Raw genomic sequence first — 20,866 nt, 5'->3', positions numbered from 1 at the left:
CCATGAGACATACATGCAGAATAACATATACTAGGAAATACATCTGAACTACAGTACTGTAGCGATACTGTGACATGAGACATACATGCAGAATAACATATACTAGGAAATACATCTGAACTAAAGTACTGTAGCGATACTGTGACATGAGACATACATGCAGAATAACATATACTAGGAAATACATCTGAACTACAGTACTGTAGTGATACTGTGCCATGAGACATACAATGCAGAATAATATATACTAGGAAATACATCTGAACTACAGTACTGTAGTGATACTGTGCCATGAGACATAGAATACAGAATAATATATACTAGGAAATACATCTGAACTACAGTACTGTAGTGATACTGTGCCATGAGACATACATGCAGAATAACATATACTAGGAAATACATCTGAACTACAGTACTGTAGCGATACTGTGCCATGAGACATACATGCAGAATAACATATACTAGGAAATACATCTGAACTACAGTACTGTAGTGATACTGTGCCATGAGACATACAATGCAGAATAATATATACTAGGAAATACATCTGAACTACAGTACTGTAGTGATACTGTGCCATGAGACATAGAATACAGAATAATATATACTAGGAAATACATCTGAACTACAGTACTGTAGTGATACTGTGCCATGAGACATACATGCAGAATAACATATACTAGGAAATACATCTGAACTACAGTACTGTAGCGATACTGTGCCATGAGACATAAAATGCAGAATAATATATACTAGGAAATACATCTGAACTACAGTACTGTAGCGATACTGTGCCATGAGACATACATGCAGAATAACATATACTAGGAAATACATCTGAACTACAGTACTGTAGTGATACTGTGCCATGAGACATACAATACAGAATAACATATACTAGGAAATACATCTGAACTACAGTACTGTAGCGATACTGTGACATGAGACACACATGCAGAATAACATATACTAGGAAATACATCTGAACTACAGTACTGTAGTTATACTGTGCCATGAGACACACATGCAGAATAACATATACTAGGAAATACATCTGAACTACAGTACTGTAGCGATACTGTGCCATGAGACACACATGCAGAATAACATATACTAGGAAATACATCTGAACTACAGTACTGTAGGGATACTGTGCCATGAGACATACAATGCAGAATAATATATACTAGGAAATACATCTGAACTACAGTACTGTAGTGATACTGTGCCATGAGACATACATGCAGATAATATATACAAGGAAATATATCAGATCTACAGTTCTGTAGTGATACTGCACATTTTATCACACATGCCGAATATGAACAGGTACTAAGAATTGCATAACGAACAGAAATAGGGGGACATTTACTAAGCCGTGATAAGAGCGGAGAAGTGAGCCAGTGGAAAAGTTGCCCATGGCAACCAATCAGCACTGAAGTAAAATCTATAATTTGCATACTATAAAATGGCACAGAGCTGCTGATTGGTTGATGGGGAAACTTCTCCACTGGCTCACAACTCCGCTCTTATCACTGCTTAATAAATGTTCCCCATAGTAAGGTAATACTTTGCATGCTCCATGCTTCAGGAAATAACCAGATTCAATTAATTATCTTAAAAATGAACCAATAAGTAGAGGAGCCATTTTCATGTTTGTATGTTTTTTTTTTCTTCTTAAATATACTTTACTGCTAGCTTATATTTGCCATGTTATATTGTACCTACTTTTGGTTAACATAATAATATCCTTTACCTTTTCCCAGTTATTATACAACTGTGCCTTTCTGGATCTGTATGCAGATCAAAAAAATCTTATCTGTGTAATTGTAATTCTGTTTTATCTCCCAATTTCTGTCCCTGGCTGCAGTGGATCTTCACACAGGAACTCGATCAGAGAACAGTTTGGGGAGAAAGGAGGGGGAGAGAAGCAAAAATAGTACAGGAGTGGGCGAAGGGAGGAGAGTGTGTTATAAGCGGGAGGTGGGGGGAGGTGGGGTCCCTGCGACACTGATGAATGCAGAGTCACAGTTCTTTTCATCTTGCCCTACATCAGGGCTTGGCAATTATGGGCAATCCAGTCCTTGCTGAACTACACTTCATTCTAAGGGGGAGATGTATCAAAGGTTGGAGAGAGATAAAGTGGATAGAGAAAGTACGAATCAATCAGCTTGTAACTGCCATGTTACAGGCTGTTTTTGAAAAATGCCAGGAGCAAGTTGGTTGTTACTTTATCTCTCTCCCAGGTTTGATACATCTCCCTGTTGACGTAATGATGTAATTTGGTACTTTGCATTTATTGCAGTATTGAGTAGAATAGTTTCCCTGCTCTGTTGTTGTGTACAGTATTTAGGTTGATCACATATAACTGTGTCTGTCTATATACAGGTAGTTGTAATACTGGGTAGAACCACCTTTTGGCCCCAGAATAACATTAATTCTTCATGGCATGGGTTAAACAAGGTGCTGGAAACATTAGAGACCCTACTCCATGTTGACATGGTAGTATCACACAGTTGCTGGAGATTTGTTCTCCGTCCACCACATTCAAAAGGGGCTCCAGTGGCTTCTGTTCTAGTGACTGAGACCAGGCCAGTTTTCAGCTGAGTAGTTTTGGCAAACCTACAGTATAGCCATGGTAACCTGAGTTTCCTGTTCTTAGCTGACAGGAATGGGACCCCATGCGGATTTCTGCTGCTACTGCAGCCCAGCCACTTCAAAGATCAACATGTTGTGATTTTGGGATGGGTATTGTATGCTGTAAGTCAGGATGCTGGTGGTCAGAATACAGACAACTGCATCATGACGGTCAGTATCCCGACACGTTTTAGTAAATATGAAACCCTTCTTACCAGCGGCCTAACCCTCCCCTCCCTGCAGCCAAACCCTAACCCTCCTTATCATACTTTCTTGTCAGCGCCGCTCATCTGACCACTGGCATCTTTCCTGTTGGGGTACCAACTACATCTCGTGATTTTGGAGATGCTCTTCTGCATAGAACCGTTGCAAGGCATGGTTGTCTGTTCCGGTATGAAAGATAGATAGTGTCTAGTTAGACAGTCAATAGATAGACACCATATGTTAGATGGACATTAGGTCGACAGGGTCAAAAGGTCGACAGGGTCAAAAGGTCGACAGGAAAATGGTCGACATGAAAAAGGTAGACACCATGTTTTTTGCATTTTTGTGGTTTGTGTGGATAGTTTTGTCATCTAGGACCCCCAATTGTAGAAAGGCATACCCTCGCGGGGCTCGCTTCGCTCGCCACGCTTCGGGCACGGTGGCTCGCTTCGCTCGCCACGCTTCGGGCACGGTGGCTCGCTGCGCTCGCCACAAGGTTTATAACCAACTCTATGCCGACATGGATAGAGAAAGTATGAAATAATCCAAAAACATGTTACATTAAAAAAAAAAAACATTTGTCTATATTTTTTATGTCGACCATTTTCATGTCGACCTTTTGACCATGTCGACCTTTCGACTTTTTGACCCTGTCGACCTTTTGACCCTGTCGACCTTTTGACCCTGTCGACCTAATTTCCATCTAACATATGGTGTCTATCTATTGACTGTCTAACTAGACACTGTCTATTTATCAAACGGATAGGATGGTTCTCACCTTTCTGTCACCTTCAATCAGTCTGTCCATTCATCTCAGCCACAGAGCTGACACTCCCCTTTATTTATTTTTTTGTTCACCGCTCTATCTAAAATCTAGGAACCATTATGCTTAAAACCCAGAATATCATCAGTTTCTGAGAGACTAAAACCATATCATCTGGCACCAACAGTCATTTCATGGTCAGTCATTTTAATTACATTTCTTTCCCATTATGGGGGTAAATGTAATAGGGTGCAGGAGTTTGTGAAAGAATGCCCTATTTTAAAGCGGCAATCATTTACAAAGTTTTGCCATGTAAATGATTGCTGCTGTAAAAATACGGGCATTTTCGCACAATCCCCCGCACCACTGGCTTCTTGCACCGTATTACATTTACTCCATGGTGTCTGGTCTGAACCTGTGTAAATCATTTGTGTTACAGATTAAGGGGTCTATTTACTAAGCCTTGGATGGAGATGAAGTCGGCAGAGATAAAGTACCAGCCAATCAGCTCCTAACTGTCATTTTTCAAACCCAGACTGTGAAATGGCAGTTAGGTGCAGATTGGCTGGTACTTTGGGATCTATTTACTAAGCTTTTGATTGAGATAAAGTTGCTGGAGATAAAGTACCAGCCAATCAGCTCCTAACTGTCATGCCACAGGCTGTGTTTGAAAAATGACAGGTAGGAGCTGATTGGCTGATACTTTATCTCCAGCTACTTTAACTCCATCGAAGGCTTAGTAAATAGAGCCATTTTTTTTTTAAATCTCCGTTGACTTTATCTCCATCCAAGGCTTAGTAACCCCTAAATGCCTATTATGGCAAGCCGTTATATACAGTATATTGCTTTGTTATAGTTTACATGCCTGATAATGGTCCATCTTCCTGCAAACAGTTCTTCTTTTGCCTTTCTTTAGAAACAACTTTTTCTGTTTGTTTGGTCCGTGTCTGGTTAGATTTCTTTCAAGAAGTAGTATTTTTGCTCAGGACCAATGTCTGGCTTCTTTGGTTAGTGGTCCACACTACATTGTCAAAATATTTGGTTGAATTTTACAGATAAGAATGACATTATGGTTATATTCAGGTACCTTCCTCTTGTCCTTCATCCTTTCTCACCTCCCTAGCCATTCATTCTTTGTTTTCACTGAGATTTTATCATTGATTACAAGGGAATGGCACTCCATTAGGTGCTTCTAATTACACTAATTGCAGGATAATTAAAAAAGAGCTAGTTGTAAATTTCTTTTGATGTAATTACCGCAATGTATACAGTGACTTTAGCTTTTCGTGTTTCGGATTTCTTAATTAAACCCATGTCCCTACGGGAAGCTGAATTGTAATGGCCACAGACAAATCTCCATGATATGCTATGTCTCATCCATTCAACCTGTCAATAATGGAGTCATGCTCAACAGCATCTGTACCCGTTACTGATCATCTACTGTCCCGGGTTAGCAGTTTTGGTTGCAAGTCTTCCACTCCTGCCTTGGTTGTCTTCTTCATGAAAGAGCTGCTGTAGTTAGCGAATGAATGGTAGGCTTCCCTATCTAGGAAAGATGAAGCTTTCGGTTGCTGCTCACTTCACATTATATTTTTACTCTGTCATTTATACCAGTCTGTAAATTCTTGATAATTCAATATTTATTAGATAACTTAAATTAAAAAAATCATAATAAGCTTTGGTGGGTTGGTTACAAAATCCCGGCAGTCAGGTTCCCGACAGTGAAAAGACAGACAGTGGGATAGAATCCTGACGGTCAGAATCCCAACACATTGCGGTAAGTATTTTTACCGTACCCCATCCCACAGCCTAACCCCGACCCTGTCCGACCTGTAAACTAACCCCAACCCTGCCCACCCTGTAGCCTAACCCCAACCCTGCCCACCCAGCAGTCTAACCCTAGCCGCCCTTCCAGCAGCCTAAAGCCCCAGCACATATCTCTCCCCCCGCTCAGCACACAGTGGTGAAATGAGCAATCTACCAGATTTGGCATGCATGCCAAATCTAGAGTCAGCGATAGTGACGTGTGGGGCCGTGCATCGCTATCGCTATGGGCAAACACATCTAGTCAGATTGCTTAGAATTTAAGCACGGATCTCTCCGTGTGTACCCCCCTTAACCCTAACCCCCTCTCCCACAGCTTAACTCTACCCCCCCCCTACAGCCTAACCCTAACCTCCCCCACTCCTGTAGCCTAACCCTAACTCTCCCCCTAGTGCCTAGCCGTAACACCCTGTATTTACTACAGGGATGTGTGAGTCTGACCGTCGCTTTCTGTATTTTAACCGCATACCCTTTTGGTAATATGGTAATACTATAGTACCTTTCTTATTCGGTAAACCCAGCACATTATAATATAGAAAACTCACTGCTTGTTCACTCTTTTTGTGTCTACACCTCAGTATCCAATCCAGGTTGTCGTGTGGCCATGCTATTGTTCTGCCCATATGCTAAAAAACCCAGGGGGAGATGTATCAAACCTTGGAGAGAGATAAAGTGGATAACTTGGCCATAGCAACCAATAAACATCTGTCATGTTATAGATAAATGATAGCTGCAAGCTGAGTGCAACTTTACCACTTTATCTTTCTCAAAGGTGTGATGCATCTCCTTTCTAGTCAGTCCCCAGTGTGAATACACGTGTGGTAGGAGGCCAAATCCAATCACAGCTGCTACATATTTTCTGCAAACTTATTACCATTTGCCCAAACTGAAAGGACAAGGACAGCCTTGTCAATGCGCACATAATCAGGCTTTGTGCACTGTGCCCATTTATCAGACAATATTTGCAGTTATGTATGCTTTCAGGTGTTAGCCACAAATATTAAGTTACCCCCAGAATGTATGTAGGAGGGACCACATCAGATAACTCTGATCCCTCCATTCCAGCAGCAGCCGCATCCTCCATAGGTTTCTATGTGGAATGTGATGCTGCCTGATTTACCAGTATTGGGAATGCTTTGCATCTGAAAATGGCCTCAGCCTATAGACTACATGGCAGATGGTTCTCTCTGGAACCCTCCATGGCAGTAGTTGCTGTGTAAGTGCGGTCAGGCTGAACGCGCGTGCACATGCCCTCCTCCACCCCTACCCCCTCCGGCATCTCACAGAACACATCGTAGGTACACGCTCTCTATGCTTAGTAGTACATTCAGGTGAAGTGATTGCATATTGCAATGCGATACCTCGGCACTAATATCGCACCCAGATCACATTAAATATGCGATCATTGGTAAATGGAACCCTTAGGGACAGTGTTTGGGTGGTTCATATGCATGCCTCTAGTCTGCAGCTTATATTTAAAGCACAATTGCACTTGTAAGACGACTGAGCAATGGTATTGCCATCAGTAGGTGTTATAAGCATGGTTATCTATTGTATTTTTTGTATATAATATATCATGGATTCCTTCTATTTAACTATCTAACTAAACATCTTCACTTGTAAGTGAAAGGCTTTAAACAGTTTTTTTCTACACTGTTTTGATTTATTTTACTTATGTGTTATTTTATTTTGGTCTTTTTTTTTTTTTTTTTAAAGTTCCACTTTTCCTTAAATTGCACTACCTTGTACGCTCAGAGGTAGCGTGGCCACCCCCTCTCTACATGCTCATTGTGCATTCATTTTTCCACCAATTTAGTGTTTTGTTTTCATGTAAAGTCTCCAAAAAGCTTAATACCTGTGTTTGCCTTAAGGATCATGAAATAAAGTTGATTCTCTAGAACACGGGTTCTCAAACTCGGTCCTCAGGACCCCACACGGTGCATGTTTTGCAGGTCTCCTCACAGAATCGCAAATGAAATAATTAGCTCCACCTGTGGACCCTTTAAAATGTGTCAGTGAGTAATTAATACACATGTGCACCTGCTGGGTTACCTGCAAAACATGCACTGTGTGGGGTCCTGAGGACCGAGTTTGAGAACCACTGCTCTAGAGTCATAGTTGCTATTGTTCAATAGACCAAAGGTGTTATGTGACAGTCAGGGCGTTTAACCATCTTGACCTTCAGAATCTATAGGTGTAGAATGAACCATAAGGTCACACTGTAGATGGTTGTATGAATTAATAACATCTTGCGCCACCATAGTAGTTGCAGACCCCAGGCATTTGTAGAGTCATGAGATGGGGAAAACTGAAAAGTGCAATAGTAAGGGCAACAGACCTTTGTATCAAAAGGGTTAGGAAAAGCACCAGAAAAAGGAAGCCAATGTGGTTCACAAAAGAAGTATCAACTAGTGTGAAAGCAAAAAAGATGGCTTTTAGGAAATACAAACAGACTCAAAACAATAATGACAAAGAGGTGTATCTTGACAGACGGAAGGATGCTAAGAAAGTGATCAGACGTGCAAAGGCAGAAGCTGAGGAGACAATGGCCCAGTGGGTAGATAAAGGGGGCAAAACTTTTTTTAAGTATATAAATGAAAGGAGAAAATCAAATGGAGGAATAATAAGACTTAAGACAGACAGAGAGTGAGAATTTGGTGGAGGGAGACAAGGCAATAGCAGATCACCTAAATAATTATTTTTGCTCCGTATTTACTACAGAAGGAGAAGGGAAGGGGCCCCAGTTATGTTGCAAGGACATTCATAAAAATAAGGTCGATGAAAGTACATTTACAGAGGAGAAGGTCCTAACTGAACTTTCAAAACTAAAAGTGGATAAATCAATGGGGCCAGATGGGATACACCCAAGGATACTAAAAGAGCTAAAAGATGTGCTGGTGGCACCATTAACAGAATTATTTAACCAGTCACTAAATACATGTGCCATTCCAGAGGACTGGAAAAGAGCAAATGTAGTTCCATTGTACAAAAGTGGAAGCAAGGAAGAAGCAAGTAACTACAGACCAGTAAGCCTTACATCAGTAGTAGGGAAAGTAATGGAAAAACTACTAAAATAAAGAGTTGTGGAATATCTTAAATCAAACAACTTACAGGATCCAAAACAGCATGGATTTACTGGTGGGAGATCATGCCAAACAAATCTTATTGACTTTTTTGACTCTGTGATGAAAATAATAGATCAAGGGGGAGCTGTAGATGTAGCATATCTAGACTTTAGTAAGGCATTTGACACTGTCCCACATCGCAGACTACTAAATAAACTTAAAAGTGTGGGGGTGGATTATAGAATAGTTAAATGGATAAGAACCTGGTTGCAGGATAGGAAACACAGTTGTAGTAAATGGAGTGCAATCTATGGAGGGAAATGTTACCAGTGGAGTACCCCAGGGATCTGTACTCGGACCAGTTCTCTTTAATATCTTTGTTGGTGACATTGCAAATGGTATTGAAGGGAAAATATGCCTTTTTGCAGATAATACAACTATATGCAACAGGGTAGACACACCAGGAGGGGTAAAACAAATGATTGATGACCTAGCTAGGCTTGAAAAATGGTCAAGAACATGGCAACTACAGTTTAATGCTAAAAAATGCAAAATCATGCACTTGGGTCTCAAAAACCCAAAGGCTAAATATAGTATCAAGGGTACTATAATGGAAACTACTGAGGAGGAAAGGGATTTAGGAGTCACTATTTCAAGTGACTTAAAGGCAGGAAAGCAATGCAACAAAGCAATGAGAAAGGCAAGTCAGATGCTTGGTTGCAAAGGGAGAGGAATCAGTAGCAGGAAAAGAGAAGTAATAATGCCACTGTATAGGTCATCTGGAATACTGTGTATAGTTCTGGAGACCATATCTCCAGAAGGATATAAATACATTAGAGAGTGTACAAAGAAGGGCAACTAAAATGGTGCATGGCCTACATCACAAAAACTTACCCGGAAAGGCTAAAAGATCTTAACATGTATAGTATGGAGGAGAGAAGGGAAAGGGGAAACATGATAGAAACTTTCAAATATACCAAAGGTTTTAACAAAGTTCAGGAGGGAAACATTTTTCAAAGGAAGAGAAGTATTAGAACTCGAGGACATACGCTGAAACTGGAGGGAGGCAGGTTCAGGGGAAATTTAAGGAAAATTATTTCACAGAAAGGGTAGTGGATAAGTGGAATAGCCTCCCATCAGAGGTGGTAGAGGCTAAGACTGTAGAGCAATTTAAACATGCTTGGGATAGGCATATGAATATCCTTACAAAGAATTAAGGTTCAAAAAGGGTTGCGATTACCTAAAGGATAAAAAAAAAAATGGGCAGACTAGATGGGCCTAGTGGTTCTTATCTGCCGTCAAATTCTATGTTTCTATGATCACACATCCACTGATAGGCTGCGGTGATTCTTTTATCTAGGCAAAGTGAATGAACACAATCCAGTAAACACTGCTTGTGCTGCAGTCTAACTGCATTAATCTGTGAATGACTTCACTGAACACAGGGATCATAACACAAGGTAGATAGAGTCTTCATTTTATTAACACGCATTTACTGGTTTACCGTCAGTGGGCGAAAACCTTCGTCACACAGCTGAATAATTTACTAAGTGCAATGTTACAACAAAATGAGATACGGAGGGTTTGTGACCTTAGAGAAATGAGAATTGTAACAGCGCACAGTGATTCCGTCTGCAGTGAGCTATTAATCAGCTTTCTTTCTACTCTGGTCTATTTCTTTTCTCTTCTGTAACCCACCCCCTCTACTGTCGTAATCTATAGTCGCAATAACAGTTCTGTTATGCTGGCTTTGATTTATTCATATAAAATATTTGTGTTCAATATGGAACTCTGTTAAGATTTGCGTTAATTTTATTTTTTTTATGTGAAAATGTATAAAGTATGTAATAAGTTCAACCATTTACTGCCTGCAAACTCGGTTTTGTTTAGTGTTGTTCCAGAAGGGTGTGAAAAAGTCCATTTGCTTGAAATGAATTTCCTGACTGAAAAGTGGCAATGGAATTCCACCCTGGATTTTTACTCCAGCACAGTGCATTAACCACCCTGGCATTTGTATTGTGTTTGCCCTCTAAACAGTCTACTGGTGGAAACTTTTCTGATCATGCAGTATGCTTACCACTCTTGCCGTGGGCAACCTGTTGTAAAGGGTGCACCTGAAAGCCAGATATAGAAACAAAGACTTTTGATGGCAGATAAGAACCACTTGGCCCATCTAGACTGCCCATGTACATGCACACACTTACGCACTAGGGTTTCATTTTTGTCAGGAGGCAATTAACTTACCAGTATATTTTTGGATTGTGGGGGGAAACCAGAGTACCAGAAGGGAAAACCACACAAGCACAGGGAGTATATACAAGTTACACACAGTTCGGTCCACGGAGCGAATTGAACCCATGACCTCAGTGCTTTGAGGCAGTAATGCTAACCATTACACCATCCATTCATTTGATGTGCAGAATTAATATATACTGTATGAGACTGATATCTCCATGAGGAAGTGTGTGGTTCCCTGATATTGTGTCAGCCCTCAATAAATAGCACAGTGTTTAGGCACCAGGCAAACGTTATGATAGTCAGGTTTTTCCACTACTGCCTCCTGGTCATCAATTTGTAAGTTTCTATGTTATATGTAAATTCAGCCAAAAAACTATTATTCCTGAATGTGCCTGCATTCTAATAGCATTAAGAAAATATTACTTTGTGGCTCATGCCTCAGTGTTGTCAATAGTTCCTACTGAATTGGTAGGTTACATTCTCAATTCAGCGTACAAAATGGCTGCCTCCGCTCTGTGTAGTCATTGTGCTTTTCTTCCCCTGTATATAATTATCAGTATGCAAGTAGATGAAATCATCTGTCAGGCTTTTCTTTTCTAGAATAAATAACTCTTTCTGTGATAGTCCGTAGTTTAGGGTTTCCATAATGTCTGTTATATTGTTTACTTACTTGTGCTGTTTCCCAAAAGTCCTGCAATTTTTTAAGAAAGTGGTAGTAACTACACCATATTTTTTTCTAACACAATGTTGCCATTGTTTGCCATTGCTTAGTACACTGAAAGGCCAAATAAATTCCAATATTACGCTGGAATGCTATTTGTAAGGTTTTATTATGAATTGAGACAGAAGGTAGGAAATTAAATTAGACAAAACTAGTATTTATTTTGTCTGTATAACATTAGCATAATTATTATTAATAATAATATTACCACCAACATAACCCCTTTGTCATGTTTTGGAGCGTAGGTACCACTTATGTACCCAAATCTTCCTACCTGCTCTTTTGGGTGTGATATACTGATCTGTATGGTTACCTCCTTTTTCACCTGAAAGTTACTGTGCGTGCCATAAATTTATAATAGACCCCATCCTTTCACCAGGGCCCAGATTTATCAAGCCTTGGAGAGTGATAAATTGCACGGTGATTAAGTACTAGCCAATCAGCTCCTAACTTCCATGTCACGGGCTGTGTTTGAAAAATGACAGTTAGGAGCTGATTGGTTGGTACTTGTGCTATTTATCACTCTCCAAGGCTTGATAAATTTGGGCGTTTTACTGTTTAGTGGTATTTGTATCTGTGCAATTTCAGAGGTGTTTATATGACTTTATCTTAAACTCTGGCAGAGTATACATGTGTGTCTCTGAACCGAATGAATTTCACTGTGACATTGTGTTGTCCCAGCTCATTGGAACAATGTTTTATAGCCTATGCATAGAATTTTCTGTTTAATTGGGGTTTTGTTTTTTTGCATGTTGCATAGGAAGGAGTTAAAATTCCTCAAGCTTTATTGTGCTGGTGGCATGGACAGCCTTCTTCCTGTCAGTGGACCACCTGTCGCAGAAACCCCCTCCCCCAACTCTCTCTTGTTATATCTCCTGTCTGATCACAGCAGGGCCTTGCTGGCACAAACCACAACACCGGGGTCTTATGCTCTCTACCTTCAGTGGTATACCCTTGTTGCAGGAGCTGCACGATCCTTCTGTCAGTGAATTCAAATCTCTGCCTTACATGCATAGAATGTACATCAGCAGCTTTTCTTTTATTTATTTATTTTATATATTCTAATTTGTTTCCAGAATCCATGTCACCGCTCCTTATATGGCAGTGATTTTTTCCTCTTTGCGTTTCCATGACAACAAGAGCACTGCACCATTCATTAGCTCAGGACCGAACTGCATCCCTACACCGCCTTTTGCGTCTCTCTCCGTGCTGTTCTGCACCGGCCCACTCCCATCTTGTGTGTTGCCCTCGGAGGAGGAGAGTAACGAGAATTGGGGACAGAAATACAAATTTTGATGCCCTCCGCAGCCTTGCTAAGAGAGGAGTGATAGCTGTGAGATCACAGGGAAGCAGAACAGATAGAGGGAGGGATGTGTTTGTAGGTTGAGCAGCAGAGCCTGCTGTGCTGGAGACACAGTATTGACTCTTGGGAGGTCAGAATTATCAGCCGGGACCCAGCTGGACTTGTAAGAAAAGAAAAAAAAACAAAATAAAAAAAGGCTGCTTATTAGTAACAGCAAAGCTGCTGCGGAAGTGCTATTGGAAGGAAAGAGGAGACCATGCTTTTCTAGAGCTTTGAATTGTCAGACTGCTTTATCTTCTGTCAATGTAAGTAATCTATGGAGGTCGGTGTAGCAATGTGTCAGTGTTGACTTCTAAGATGATGCCCAACTTGACATTTAGTGCATATTATATTTTGATTTATGTTGTGTTGCTGGTAATGAAATTATTGTATGTGAGCTGTCCCTTTAATCGTCCTTCGTTGCCATCTGTATTTCGTTGATTTTCTCTCTCTGTAACCACAGTATTGAGATAAGGTGGGTGGAATTTTAGCTTTAGGCTTCTCGGTAATAGAGGCCATCATGAGATAGGGAGCTTCTCAGTGGTTCCATGCTCCTGAGGACCAGAATGCAATGGGGTGCGGCATGTAGGAGTCTGGACTACAGCTATCAGACTTTGATCTGTCACTGGTTGTCTCTGCCTTAAATATTAAGATATTGATAACAGTGGCAGCGTTTTCGTCTTATCTACATTTTTTTAGTCCTAGATGGATTTTATTTTTTTAAATGTTTTCATAAATACTTTTATTTGTGTATTTTTTAAGTAGAAACCACCATAACTTTTTTTTATAATTATAGATTCCACCCCCCCCCCAAGTGTACACAGTTTTCATTAATCTTGGTAAATATTAACGTTTTGCTGCAAAAGTGAATGGTGTACGTATATTCACTAACACGTCATTCTGCATTATGGCTGAAATATAACCTTCATTCCTGCTTTATATCTCTTCTGTCTTTTGAAAAAAACATTACATCTATCAAATCTTGTTTTTCCAGTAGGCCCATTTATTGTCCCTTAAGAAATTAACTGATGATCAGGACCAAGATGATGACAGTGATTTATGTTTTAGGTTGCTGTTATCTGGCCATTCTCTACACTTATTTCAAGACGAGCAAGTAGTTTTAATTATCTCTGTGAAATTTGTTTTGGTGTTATTGTGACACATTTTACATCCTCAGCCTCAATTCTCACATAATTAGTGCTAATAAATCCAGCCATTTTTTTAGGCCTCTGACTTTAATCCGGTTTATGTTCAAAGGGAGATTTTGACTAGAATTGTTTTCGAAAAGACAGTACAAGCAGCATAATAACTAATGCATTTTCTGTCTACAGCTGAGAAAATGGCTGCCGTCAGTATCTATTTTGCATTTCCTTTTACAGTATGTAGTCTTACAAAAATGTCAAGGGTACAGAAAACAAACGAAGCAAGGTAAAGATGATAGGGGGAGGGAAAAAGACACAGACAAATTAGTCTACAAATATATATTAATATATAATATATATTAATATTGTAAATAAAAAATAATAATTAAAAAACACCTTTAAAAGTATATGGTTAAATAATGTCACATCAAGGAAACAGTGTCGGGTTTAATAAACTTGGTTATTTGGTTGTACCATTTTGTGTTATTCCTGTGTGAATACTATTAATTCTAATAGTTATATTTATTAATAGCAGTGGACATATGACCTACAAATAGGTAACCAAAAATAGCATTGGCAGCCATTTTGTAGGCTGAACCAATATTGTTTGTGTAATCTGCCTATCAGTTCACTAGTAAATTGATAGGCAGAATATTGGTACAACCCACAAAATGGCTGCCTCTACTATTGTATAGAATACTTGGTTTTATGCACAGTAGTGCAAAAATATACTGGTAGGTTGTCTCCCAATAAATTGAACCCTAGCGTAAATGCTTGTGCATGTACATGTGGTAAGGAATAAAGATTGTAAGCTCCACTGGGGCAGGGACTGATGTGAATGGCCAAATATTCTCTGTATAAATAACTGATAATAAATAAATACTAGTGCTACTTGTTTCACGCATTATCTTCCTAATTTTCAACATAACGCTTAACATCAGGAATTATTGAATTACATTTTATGTGGTGATTCCTTGCTAACATAATTCACCAGAGAGGTACTGAAGTGACTGGGCTTCTAGGGTTTGCAGAGATAGCAGGTGAGCAATACATTTGAAGGAAATAGCAAGTCATATAAATATATACTTAAAATGTTTATTTTCTTTCCTTTTATTTTTTTTTTTTTTTGCAGCCATGAACCATTTATGTGTTTTAGATCATGTCCAGTATATTGATAATGTCAAAATTATCCAAGTGATTGTAGGTTTGGTCTTTATGTACAGATAATGTTTATTAATTGTAATACATATTTTAGTTTTTCCAGGGTAATTTTTCAGTTGTGATAAAGCTGATAGGAACAGGCATTTATTTAGTCACTAAATGGTGTTTGTGCTGGTAAGTTTTATAGTGACATTGGGGGCAGTGCAATAGTCAATTTTTTTTCCTGCAATTTTGTTGCAGGATTTAAAGCAGCAATTTTGTAATTTAGTTTAAAGGCAAAATCAACAGGGTGACACTCCACTTATTACTAGCCATACCTCACTGAGTTGCTGTTCTTCTGCTGAGCCAACCTAGCCTTTTGAATCCTTCATAACTGTAGTACAGTATACCAAGAGTAAAGGTGTGTACACACAGTGAGATTTTCTTTCGATTTTGACTATATAGTCAAAATCGCAAGAAAAGTTAGTGCAGATTGCACGGTGAAAGCCATCTTGCGATCCCGATTCGATCCCGATGCGCGGTCCCGCCAGGTCGGCATCGCAAGAAAAGATGGACTGTGCAGGCAAGTCTTTCCTTGCTAGATTGGTGTACTATCTAGTTCATCTCCCATGTCAATGACATCTCACATAAGCCAAAATCTCACATAAGCCAAAATCGTAAGCACACATAGTCCATATCTCAAGAAAAGTTAGTCAAAATCGGTGGTGCTGGGCTCCGGGGAGTTCAAGGGAAATCGCAAGTGAAAATCGGGCATAGCAAGGATCTCACCGTGTGTACACACCCTAAGTACTGTGACCTTTATCCAGTTATTGACTTAATATAGTTAATGTTGGAATAATCCTTAGGACTGGCTGTTACATAGTTTTTGGTAATACATTAACTGGATACATGTGAGGTTTGTCAGAGATTTTTCAAAATTTGGTGTAAAATAATCCAAACAGATGTTAATGAGCCACACCCACACATTTAGTGTTAAAGGCAGGGAGAAGGGTTATGTATGTGTATTACTTGGATAAGCTATATAAGACAATTTTTTTTAGGGGGGGGGGTTCTGGGGCACTTTGAAAATTTTCTGCCACAAACGAGCCTAAGTACCACGTTCCCTCGCCAGTATCGGTCAAGGTGCCTCGCTCCGCTACCACTGTAGTTACTAGGTTACTATTCCCAATCATAGTCCATGTGGATGGTAAAGTATGAACACGTTGACATTTTTTTTTCTACTTGTGTCTACCATATGTAGGTCGACCTTTTTACCATATCAACCTTATGAACTGTCTGCCTTTTACATGTCGACCTTTTGACCCTTTGACCTAATGAATGTCTACTATTAGTCGTGGACCTATTGACTGTAGACTTTTTTAGTGTAGATCTATAGTCTGGATACCATTTTATAGACCATTGTAAGCACATGTAGCAGAGATTAAAGTTCATATTATCTGTCCCTTTTGCCTTCCTTCCCCATTGAAAATGGACAATCCAGGTTAGTTCACCAGAGTTATATGAACATTTACATTTTATATCGTAAAAGTACTTATTTACAGTAAATCAACAACTTGTTTTGGAGCTTGAGGTTTTATGGAAATTGAGCAAAATTGTTGTATAACTTGTAGCAAGCTACGAATAATACCAGCATTGCATTGGCTTTCTGAAACGTTCCTCTCACTGGCATATAAACCCTGCGTGACTCCCTAAGGGGGTACTTTTCCACGCATCTTCAGGCATAGGTGGTCATTCCGAGTTGATCGCTCGCTAGCAGTTTTTAGCAGCTGTGCAAACGCTATGCCGCCTCCCACTGGGAGTGTATTTTAGCTTAGCAGAAGGGCGAACGAATGGATCGCAGAGCGGCTACAAAGTTTTTTTGTGCAGTTTCAGAGTAGCTCAAAACCTACTCGACGCTTGCGATCACTTTAGACTATTCAGTTCCTGTTTTGACGTCACAAACCCGCCCAGCGTTCGCCCAGCCACGCCTGCGTTTTTCCTTGCACGCCTGCATTTTTCCGAACACTCCCTGAAAACGGTCAGTTGACACCCAGAAACGCCCACTTCATGTCAATCACACTGCGGCCACCAGTGCGACTGAAATGCTTCGCTAGACCCTGTGCAAAACGACATCGTTCATTGTGCTCGTACGAAGCGCGTGCCCATTGCGCCGCATACGCAGGCGCAGAACAGCCGTTTTTAAGCCTGATCGCTGCACTGCGAACAACTGCAGCTAGTGATCAACTCGGAATGACCACCATAATCGGGTGTTCACGTGTGGGGATAACCCATTGATTCTGCAGTTTTCCCGGAATCCGTTTGTTTCCACGTGGTAAAAAAAGGCTATTTAATTGTATAGCCTTTCCCAATGACGCACAGTAATTGCCAAACAGTTGGCCGCGTGGTAAACCTCGTGGCTGATTGAATATGCCGTCCGTGTCTGTTGATATAATAAAACCTAGTGGAATTCTAGTGCTCTACAGATATGGGGGTATATGCAATTGCGGTCGAATTCCCGAAAATGTCGAAAAACGGGACATTTTCGCCAAAAAAAATTCGACCATGCAATACAGTACTTTTCGCCAAAAAAACGGCCATTCCAAATTCGACTTTTTGAAATTCGACATTTGTCAAATTCGACATTTCTGCAATGGTACAAATGCGGCATTTCGACAAAAGTATATTCAATTGAAAATTGTAAATTTGACAACAGTGCTTTTAGACAGTAAATTCGTCATTTTCAATCCGCCACACTTTGCTGGCGGAATCTAATAAAAAAAATTAAAAACATGTTTTTTTTGTGTTTTTTTAATTGGTAATAGCATATCTATTTATATTGGAAGGGATTAGGTACTTGGTTTGTCTATTTAGGAGGCACAAGTATTATTTATATATTTAAAAAAATATATATATTTCTCTGACGTCCTAAGTGGATGCTGGGGACTCAGTCAGGACCATGGGGAATAGCGGCTCCGCAGGAGACAGGGCACAAAAGTAAAAGCTTTAGGATCAGGTGGTGTGCACTGGCTCCTCCCCCTATGACCCTCCTCCAAGCCTCAGTTAGGTTTTTGTGCCCGGCCGAGAAGGGTGCAATCTAGGTGGCTCTCCTAAAGAGCTGCTTAGAGTAAAAGTTTTATTAGGTTTTTTATTTTCAGTGAGTCCTGCTGGCAACAGGCTCACTGCAACGAGGGACTTAGGGGAGAAGAAGTGAACTCACCTGCGTGCAGGATGGATTGGCTTCTTAGGCTACTGGACACTAGCTCCAGAGGGACGATCACAGGTACAGCCTGGATGGGTCACCGGAGCCGCGCCGCCGACCCCCTTGCAGATGCTGAAGAGAGAAGAGGTCCAGAAATCGGCGGCTGAAGACTTCTCAGTCTTCATGAGGTAGCGCACAGCACTGCAGCTGTGCGCCATTGCTCTCAGCACACTTCACACCAACGGTCACTGAGGGTGCAGGGCGCTGGGGGGGGCGCCCTGGGCAGCAATGAAAGTACCTATACTGGCTAAAAATACATCACATATAGCCTCTGGGGCTATATGGATGTATTTAACCCCTGCCAGGTTGTCAGAAAAACGGGAGAAGAAGCCCGCCGAAAAGGGGGCGTGGCCTATTCTCCTCAGCACACAGCGCCATTTTCCCTCACAGAACTGCTGGTGGGAAGGCTCCCAGGCTCTCCCCTGCACTGCACTACAGAAACAGGGTTAAAACAGAGAGGGGGGGCACTTATTTGGCGATATGCTTATATATTAAGATGCTATAAGGGAAAACACTTATATAAAGGTTGTCCCTGTATAATTATAGCGTTTTTGGTGTGTGCTGGAAAACTCTCCCTCTGTCTCCCCAAAGGGCTAGTGGGGTCCTGTCCTCTATCAGAGCATTCCCTGTGTGTGTGCTGTGTGTCGGTACGTGTGTGTCGACATGTATGAGGACGATGTTGGTGAGGAGGCGGAGCAATTGCCTGTAATGGTGATGTCACTCTCTAGGGAGTCGACACCGGAATGGATGGCGTATTTAGGGAATTACGTGATAATGTCAACACGCTGCAAGGTCGGTTGACGACATGAGACGGCCGGCAAACAAATTAGTACCTGTCCAGGCGTCTCAAACACCGTCAGGGGCTTTAAAACGCCCATTTACCTCAGTCGGTCGACACAGACACAGACACGGACACTGACTCCAGTGTCGACGGTGAAGAAACAAACGTATTTTCCTTTAGGGCCACACGTTACATGTTAAGGGCAATGAAGGAGGTGTTACATATTTCTGATACTACAAGTACCACAAAAAAGGGTATTATGTGGGGTGTGAAAAAACTACCTGTAGTTTTTCCTGAATCAGATAAATTAAATGAAGTGTGTGATGATGCGTGGGTTTCCCCCGATAGAAAATTATTGGCGGTATACCCTTTCCCGCCAGAAGTTAGGGCGCATTGGGAAACACCCCTTAGGGTGGATAAGACGCTCACACGCTTATCAAGTGGCGTTACCGTCTCCAGATACGGCCGCCCTCAAGGAGCCAACTGATAGGAGGCTGGAAAATATCCTAAAAAGTATATACACACATACTGGTGTTATACTGCGACCAGCGATCGCCTCAGCCTGGATGTGCAGCGCTGGGGTGGCTTGGTCGGATTCCCTGACTGAAAATATTGATACCCTTGACAGGGACAGTATTTTATTGACTATAGAGCATTTAAAGGATGCATTTCTATATATGCGAGATGCACAGAGGGATATTTGCACTCTGGCATCAAGAGTAAGTGCGATGTCCATATCTGCCAGAAGATGTTTATGGACACGACAGTGGTCAGGTGATGCAGATTCCAAACGGCACATGGAAGTATTGCCGTATAAAGGGGAGGAGTTATTTGGGGTCGGTCCATCGGACCTGGTGGCCACGGCAACAGCTGGAAAATCCACCTTTTTTACCCCAAGGTCACATCTCAGCAGAAAAAGACACCGTCTTTTCAGCCTCAGTCCTTTCGTCCCCATAAGGGCAAGCGGGCAAAAGGCCAGTCATATCTGCCCAGGGATAGAGGAAAGGGAAGAAGACTGCAGCAGGCAGCCCATTCCCAGGAACAGAAGCCCTCCACCGCTTCTGCCAAGTCCTCAGCATGACGCTGGGGCCGTACAAGCGGACTCAGGTGCGGTGGGGGGTCGTCTCAAGAGTTTCAGCACGCAGTGGCCTCACTCGCAAGTGGACCCCTGGATCCTACAAGTAGTATCCCAGGGGTACAGATTGGAAATTCGAGACGTCTCCCCCTCGCAGGTTCCTGAAGTCTGCTTTACCAACGTCTCCCTCCGACAGGGAGGCAGTATTGGAAACAATTCACAAGCTGTATTCCCAGCAGGTGATAATCAAAGTACCCCTCCTACAACAAGGAAAGGGGTATTATTCCACACTATATTGTGGTACTGAAGCCAGACGGCTCGGTGAGACCTATTCTAAATCTGAAATATTTGAACACTTACATACAAAGGTTCAAATCAAGATGGAGTCACTCAGAGCAGTGATAGCGAACCAGGAAGAAGGGGACTATATGGTGTCCCTGGACATCAGGGATGCTTACCTCCATGTCCCAATTTGCCCTTCTCACCAAGGGTACCTCAGGTTCGTGGTACATAACTGTCACTATCAGTTTCAGACGCTGCCGTTTGGATTGTCCACGGCACCCCGGGTCTTTACCAAGGTAATGGCCGAAATGATGATTCTTCTTCAAAGAAAATGGACGATCTCCTGATAAGGGCAAGGTCCAGAGAACAGTTGGAGGTCGGAGTAGCACT

The 20,866-nt window shown here is 41.3% G+C and overlaps 1 protein-coding gene across 8 annotated transcripts in view; it reads left to right on the top strand.

Annotated features, from left to right (window-relative positions):
• TANC2 (tetratricopeptide repeat, ankyrin repeat and coiled-coil containing 2) overlaps window positions 1–20,866 on the top strand; it is a 1,023,243-nt gene that overhangs the window by 767,603 nt on the left and 234,774 nt on the right. The window contains exon 1 of one of the 8 annotated variants that reach the window (XM_063960014.1): window positions 12,637–13,063. The exons of the other annotated variants lie outside the window; for them this stretch is intronic. The gene's annotated coding sequence lies outside the window, so the exon portion shown is untranslated. Of the gene's footprint in view, window positions 1–12,636; window positions 13,064–20,866 lie in introns of those variants that run through there. 8 annotated transcript variants of the gene reach the window in all.

The sequence above is a fragment of the Pseudophryne corroboree genome, chromosome 3 (assembly GCF_028390025.1).
Source record: "Pseudophryne corroboree isolate aPseCor3 chromosome 3, aPseCor3.hap2, whole genome shotgun sequence".
NCBI classification, from domain to species: Eukaryota; Metazoa; Chordata; class Amphibia; order Anura; family Myobatrachidae; genus Pseudophryne; species Pseudophryne corroboree.
Note: the sequence above shows the minus strand (reverse complement) of the source record. Positions and strands in the feature narration are given on the sequence as shown.